Raw genomic sequence first — 8,753 nt, 5'->3', positions numbered from 1 at the left:
ATAACTATTTCCTTAGTTTATAAGATAATTCAATTTACAGGCCACCTAACGTATATAATAGAAGCTATTGAATCCTTTGATTCAAATATGAACGACGGAAATAATCTTCTAAAGACTGGTTGATGTCACACAATACTAGATAATAGGCATCCAAAAACTCATTATATTGAGGAAAATAAATGACAGAATATTATTGATAAAAAACTAACTCAAAAATAGTTAAACATATGTTTAAATAATTTAAACCCCTAATAAGATGAAAAAAAAGATAATAAAAAAAAGATAAAATCTCCTAGACATCTGAAAATGATTTAAATGATATTTTTTTGGCTTTGAAATAGGGTGGTTAAGGATAAATTTTGAAATTTATTAAAGATCTCTGAACGAGCTTTGATTTGATATATTATAGGCCCCATGGTTCAATCCGAGTCAAAAGTTATGACCTCTCAAAGCTTCTACCGATCCTGCTCAGATTCTGCTACGATCCTACCGATTCTGTTCCGATCCTACCGATCCTGCTGCGATTCTACTACAAAACTCGATTCTGCACGATCCTGGATCGATTTTGGGTTTCCGGATCATAGAATCGTACGATCCTACGATCCGGATCGCAATTTTGCAAACTATGGTTCTTAGTGTATTAGTTTTATATTTATTTGAATTGAATTGATTTTGTTACTGGTTTGTTGATTTTATATTAACTCTATTGATTTCAATTTCAGATGGTACGAATCATATATACTATGATTTATCATATACACTATGATTTATCATGATGTGCTATGAAATGAGCTAAGGAAGATTACGTAGGAAATAGTGTACAACTCTACTTATAGAGTCGAGACATATTAGGAGACTCAATAGCTTATTTGGGAAACTCGTACAGTAAAATTTTCCTATCCTAAATAATTACTAGATTTGGGCCTTAGTTCGATCATTGTCGAAACATCTCAACGAAGTAGCACATTACATATGGAGGTACTACGAGGGGTGTGTCGCATCTATGGATTTGATCAGAAAGCTACTTCGTCATGTATATCATGTTGCACCATCTCCTCGAGAGGATTCCGATGAGTTTGAGGAGGATCCAGAATAAAATCCGAATGAGGATTTTATAGAAAGTTCCAATGCCAGCTTGCTTGAGTTCAGTTCCCTTGCTGAGCCTAGAGAGATAGGCGTTATGTTAGCTACTACTACACTAGTGTCAGTGCTAGTATGAGTAATAATGATCTATTTATTATCTTAGAGTTGTTTATATCATTGTGTTTATTTGCATTAGTTTTAAATTTCATAGTTTATTGTCTTTTGAATGTATGACCCGGAATATGGTTTAATAGAATGTTTATTATAAATGATTTGTTCATTTATTATAAATTTAATAGGTTTTGTGTAATATGATTGAACAATGTTGGTCGGATTTGACTATACGAATGATGAATGAAAATAAAGTTACCACTTGACTTTGTAAACCAAATTAAATTAACAGTGAATTAATTGTGAATAATTACATACGTATATATAGATTATGGATTACACTGAATAGCTAAACAATATGTCGGTTTATGTTAGATTATGACTTCTAATAATATCATAGCTCAACTAAATAGAGGAGAAAAATTAAATGATCATAACTACAAAATATGACACCTCAGGATGTGATATTTACTTGCGGAATAGGAAATTCTCTTGGCTGTCAATCAGGTTACAGAAGAACCTGTCGATGGACCTACAACACAACACATACATAATTTTGATGTATATAAGACATAAAAGAAGAATTACTCTACTACTAAGGGATCTTGATCAGTTCTATAGATGATGACCTTATTTGTGAGTATGAGCAGTTATCAACGGCTCATGCTGCCTAAGTTGTCCTTAGAGAAAAATACAGTAGAATAAGTCTGAGCAAACTTCGACAGCTGACTATTAAGTTTGACAGCTACAAGAAAAACCACAATATCACAATGGCTAAACACTTAAGGGAAATGAAAAATATGACTCGGGAACTAAAGATTATTGGTCATGAGTTGACTAATAAAGAATAGGTTCAAATAGTAACCCATTTCCTTCCTGAATCTTAGGAGACAATGAAACATAACCTTTCCCAAAGTGAAAGTATTAAAACTTTCACGCCATATTGAACTAGAGGAGAAGAGAATAAAATTCACAAGGATTTCTAGGCAGGCTTTTATAGTTGAAGGTTTTGTTAGATCCAAGAGTAAAAAATGGTTCAAGAAAGAAAAGGATCAGAAAAAAGAAACTAGTACTACTGATGCTGCTAGGTTGGGCCTAAACAAGAAGAAATTCAAAAGGAAAAAGTATAAACAGAAACCTAAAATCAATCAAGCTAACTTGCTATAACTGTGGTAAGAAGAGCCACTTTGCTCGAGAATGTACCGAGTTGAAAAAGGTATCCATGTTTATCTTCTAGTCATGAGCATCATGTTACTAGTATGGTGATGTTAACTGATTATTATCCTTTATAAACTATAAATTCGAGAGCAACAAATCATGTAGAAAATAATACAAAAATTCAAGTCAAAGGAGTTGTCATTTGCAAACTCAACCTACGTGGTGGACATACATTATTTCTACATAATGTCCTATATGCTCCTAAAATTCAAAAGAATTTAATTTCTATTATATATCTTCTTGAATTGGGATATTGTAAACTTCTACAGTAGGTGTGTGGAACTTTTTATTATTTCTATGTTAATAGGATATGATTTTTAATGAATGATTTTTTTTTGTTTTTGAGGCAGAACTAAATACTAATTATGGAATGAATGGTTGTTTTTTAAATATTACTTTTACTAGTGGTGATAATATTAATGTTCATGTTTGATATGCTAGATTAGGATATATCAGATAAGAACAGATGAATAGCTAAAGAGGGCTTGTTAGATACTCATGCTAAGATTAACTTGTTCATGTGTGAGTATTGTCTTGTTGAAAAAATAACTAAGATAGTATTTGGTAAGTCTATTTGATGCGGGAACGGGAAGGATTGTGGGAATAGAAGAGTAATTTTAGTCTTCTTATTATGTTTGTCAAGTTTGATATTTAGGGTATTTTGATAATTTATGTCTTTTATATTTTGAGTTCATTTAGGATATTTTAGATTTTTAGTATATTCAAATTTTCCTTTCTGTTAGGATTTCTTTCTTTTCTTTAAGTCTTAGAGTTTAAAGCTTATATAAACTACTGAAGTAGCAATTTTGAGAGATGGATATAGATGGTTTGACCGATTTATGGAGAAGATAGAGGCGATGTTGAGAACTACGAATAGAAAAAATCAAGCTCAACACAATAGCTATCATCGGATAACCTCGGATGTGAAGAACGTTGATGAGGAGGACACAAAAGGTAGTGGTGATGAAGACGAAGACGAAGACGATGAATCCAATGATGAAGACCGAGAGGAGCAACATATTAGGCTTTCTCTAAGGCTTGATCTAACCCTCAACGACGATGTGGGGGAGGACATCAACTTGGAGGATAAGATCAAAATATTCGATAATCCAATTTATGATAAAGATGAGACCGAGTCAATTAACGAGCTAGTATATGATTAGGTACTTTACGATTATGAAATAGAAGAGGCTGTCGATGAAGTTGGTGACAACACCAAGAAATGGTGTGGGGATGGGTGGTCATTGAATCTGAAACATTCTGGTATGCCATTTTTGAAGTCAAGTGCCAAAAATTTCAGTTCAATAGTTAGCCAAAAAAAGCCTCTCCCGAACTCTTTATTGAGAAATTTTCATGCAAGTGTATCATAATTGTAGAATTTATGCAACTAATGGAAGAATGCTGTGTTTTGTGATCACAAGAAACTCGAATGGTATCTGTGAAGAGGTTTGGCAACTGCTGTCTACCGGCCCAACTTAAGGCATAGGTCATTAAGACTATGTCTAAGACTCTGATTTATTGTATTAAAAAATTTTTAAATGGATTTACTAATTAAAACTTAATTCATGACCAAAGCAACTATGACGCTTCGTTTTTACACCTGACTCTTCGATTGCCGTGCACAACAACAATCCATTACATGATTTCAACGGCAACAGCGCAACTTCAATTAATTATAGTTATTATATTCTCTCACAATCCTATTAAAGCTATCACCACTAATTATCCAATTTTATTTTTTCATCGCATTCTTCTTCTCTATATATCTCATATTCTCACTTGTTCTCTCAACTCAAGTGTCATCCTCTATAATTTTTTTCGTCCCTCGTCATCTAAGACGTCTTTCATCTTCCTCAATTTGCTCGATAATATTTCTTTCAATTTTTTCTTCTTTCTCGAAATATTTTTTATTGTTCTGTATAAATAATAAATTATGGATGAAATAGACTAAAATATCACGGTTGGAAAATAGATTATTTGTAATTGTATAAATTTTTCCCTTTTTTTTTTCGAATTTTGATGCAAGCAACTTACTACCATCAATTTATGCACTTAAAAAAAAAATCATAAAATATTATTTATATATTTTTAATACTCTTTAATTGCACTTATCTAATTTATTATATACTTATTAAGTATAGTTTATTATAAATACTTAAATTAATCGATTCAAATCAAATTTAATATCTTGTAATTGTACAGTACTAGTTGAAGTTTAAGTTTGAAATATTATCAAATTAAAATTTCGTACATAAATTAAGTTTTATTATTAATTTAATTTTAAATAATTTTATTTTGATAAAATAGTAGGAACTTATATTTTCTTTTTTATAATTATTTTAATATAAATATGTTTATGAAAAAAATATGATTCTGAATATATAAAACATATTAAAAAAGAAAAATAGAAGAATTTATTCCATCTCAACAAATTGTAACTGTTAGAGTTATTATTAATAATTATAATTAAAATCAAAACTAAAAAAAAAAATGATATAATTGAAAATTTAGATGAAAAAATAATTAAATTTCTATTGGAAGATAAAACGTGACTAAAAGAAATCTATCAAAAAATAATTAATTAGGCTGGGTAACGTCGAACCTGGGATGATTGGCCTGATCCCACGGAAGTTTCCCACCGGGCACCATGGTAAATCGGGAAGCGCTCGCAGTTCAGGAGCCCAACATCCTTTAGTTGCGTACCCCATTTGGAGGAAAAAAAATCTACAAATTCGCCATAGCTAGGGTTCAAACTGGGGGTACCTAAGTGACAACCTGAATGTCCTACCGCTGCACCATAGCCCCGATGCAAAAAAAAAAAAAAAACCTATCAATTGTGGCAAAAGGCGAATACGCTCGCCTCCAGCGCCCCCGCCAATCCGTCCCAAGGTCAACATGAAGGAGGTAAATCACGGGCGGCTACTAGCCTTTGGAATAGTGACTAGCACATAAGGAAGGTATTTACCTCGGCCTGCCGAGATTCGAACCCCAGACCTCATTGTAGCAACATCTCATGTGCAAAAAAAAAAAAAAAAAAACCTATCAAAAACTTTCTAACAATCACAAATCAAATTCATCAAATATTAATATTAATGAAGAAAATAATTATAATTCAGAAGAAGAAAAAGACGGCTTAAAAGATCATGGAGATAATTTTTTAAATAATATTGATGAAACTATTATTCAAAATATATATGATCTAGTACAATGGAAAAATATAAATACAAATTTAATAGATTTATTAGTTAAAAAGAGTCTAATTAGACAAATCAATATTTCTTTTCCAAATGATAAAAATTCTAGACATTTTTCTATAATTCATTACATTTGAAAATTGCCAAATGAAGAAAATATGATAGAAAATGATTAATATATTCAAAAGAATTAGATAAAGTATTTTATTTTTATGGTGAATTATTTAGTCAAAAATTAATTACAATTCAATTAGCAATGTCAAGATTGGAAAAATCTTAGTGCTAAGCTTAAAAGTCATGAAATATGTGAATATATTATAAATATGAATATTTGGTTTGATATTGAAATGAGATTGTTTAAAAATAAAACCATTGTCAAAATTTACAAGAAAAAATAAATAAGAAAAAAGAACATTGGAAGAATGTACTAATAAAAATTATTGCTATAGTTAAAAATCTTACAAAAATAATTTGGTATTTAGTGGTACAAATGAGAAAATCTATCAATATAATAATGGAAATTTTTTAGGTTTAATTAAAATGATTGCAGAATTTGATCCTCTAATGCAAGAACACCTTAAGGGTGGGTTTGGTTTAAGTTATCATGTATAATCTTGGTTATGTGATTACCTGGTAATCACATAATTAAAGTTATGGGGAATAAACACAAAACCAAATGTTGTTTGGTTTAACCTAAATAATGCAACAAAAATTTATTTGTTTGAAGATTTTAATGAAAACTTAGTTATAAAATCAACCATACATAATAATAATAATAATAATAATAATAATAATAATATTATTATTATTATTATTATTATTATTATTAAGCTCTATATTTTTTTTTTATTTTCCTTTTTCACATTTTTCTTTATTTTTATGTGGGGTTTTTATTTTTTTTTACATTTTTCTATTCTTTATGTTTTTTTTATTTTCTTACTTTTTTCCTATTGTTTATTTTTTTACATTTTTTATTATTTTTAATACATTTTTCTATTTTTTTACGTTTTTTAAATTTTTTGCATTTTTTAATATATTTTTTATATTTTTACATCTTCTTCCTTTTTCAAAGTTTTTTTTTAATTTTATTTTTTTTTATGTTTTTTATACGTTTTTCCTTTTTTTTCCCATATTTTTCTCTTATCGAGAATATTTTTGGTAAAAAAAATAGTTAACCCCGGAATAAAAAAAAACCTCAGTTTTCCGTGGTTTTCTGATTCTGGGTTGTATACCCCCTTTACTAACGTGTCACGCATGTAACATTACTTGAGAATCATCAATTACCTAAATCAAACAGTATTTTAGTTGATAACCTTGGATATATAACCAAGGTTATTAAGGATAATAACCAACCAAATGCACTCTAAACATATTCAAAATGATAAAATTCATAATCATTATCTTGGTCATAATATACAAAATGAGTTAATAAATATATTAGGAAAAGAAGTAAACAATATTATAATTAAAAAAATAAAAGAAACAAAATACTTTTCAATTATACTAGATTGTACTCTAAGTCATCATGAACAAATGTCTCTTCTATTAAGATGTGTAGATATTTCAACAAGTCTAATTAAAATAGAAGAATATTTTATAGAATTTTTAAAAGTAGATGATACATCAGGAAAAAAGTCTTTTTGATATGCTTATTAATATAATAAAGAAAATTGGACGGGATGTAAATGACATAAGAGGACAATGATATGATAATAAAACTAATATGAAAGGTAAACAACAAGACATACAAAATAGATTGTTAGATATAAATTTTAGAGCTTTTTATATATCATGTGGTTGTCATAGTCTTAATTTAATACTATGTAACATACTAATTCTTGTCCTAGTCCTATAACATTTTTTGGTATAATACAACTTATTTACTCATTATTTTCTTCTTCTACAAAAAGATGGAAAATTTGACAAGATCGTGTTTCTAATTTAACTCTTAAACCATTATCACAAACAAGTTGTGAAAGTATAAGAGAATCTTTATATAAATTTGCAGAAACTATTGATGATCCTGAAACAAAAATTGAAGCAAATTCTCTAGCAATATATTATGAGTTTGAAAATTTTAAATTTTTATTAGGTATGATTATTTGGTATGATATATTATTTGTGGTTAATACTGTTAATAAATTTTTACAATATAAAGATAATATTGCTATTGCATTAGATCAGTTAAAAGTTTTTGTTTCTTTTTTTTTAATGATTATAGAGAAATAAGATTCATATCTGCTTTGATTTCTACCAAAGAGATTGTAAATGAAATGAATATATAACCAAAATTTTGTGAAAAAAGTGTAATTAGAAGATGCGAGAATGGGAGATTAATTTTATTTTTTTATTATTTTGTCGAGTTAGGTTTTTAGAATATTTTAGTCTTTTACATATTAGTTTTTGATTATTTAAATATATGTTTAATTGTTTTGGAGGGATTTTTTGATCAATAAAAATTTACGATCATGTCATTTCTTCCTAAATGTCGAGTTTGGTTGCATATCTCCCAGCATTCTATAGAATACCTAGGATTTAGAAGATCATTTTGAATATTTATGTGTGAATCAACAAAATCGATAGTTATCCGTTATATCAATTGGCATTACTTCATCCGTGGAGCACCAACTTTATATAATCAAACATGTCCAAGGTGCTAACACAACACAATTTTATTATTTTATTATGGCATTGTTTCTGTTATTGCGCAGAGACTTTCCATTGTCCCCCGTGCAAGCAAAGTTTTGATTGGAACCTCTGGCCAATTTGTTTTGCGTAAGAAGAAGATAAAAGTGAATATCCACAAGTGCATCTGATTCTGTTGCCGTTGTTACTGTGCCATCTCTAGGCAATGGTGTAACAAAATAGCCGCTTCTGTTTTTTTTCAAGATTATATCTCAGTTTGAATGAATTAATGAATGATTTTTTTTTTTTATGATTGATCTAAGAACTCTGTATTGATAGGTTGTTTGTTGTGAATATTTTATAATTTATTCTGATAATTGATAAATTTTGTTTATAAATTGGACACCTAAAATTCATTTATTGCTATTATTAGCAAGTCAGACGTGCTCAGTTGCCGTTAAATGAGTTTTACATTTATGTTTTTTTATCTAGGTTTTTATTATCATTCTATTCTCTCATTCT

This window comes from Zingiber officinale, chromosome 2A (assembly GCF_018446385.1).
Source record: "Zingiber officinale cultivar Zhangliang chromosome 2A, Zo_v1.1, whole genome shotgun sequence".
In the NCBI taxonomy this organism is placed as follows: domain Eukaryota; kingdom Viridiplantae; phylum Streptophyta; class Magnoliopsida; order Zingiberales; family Zingiberaceae; genus Zingiber; species Zingiber officinale.
The sequence above is the reverse complement of the archived record's forward strand: the minus strand, read 5'-3'. Positions refer to the sequence as shown.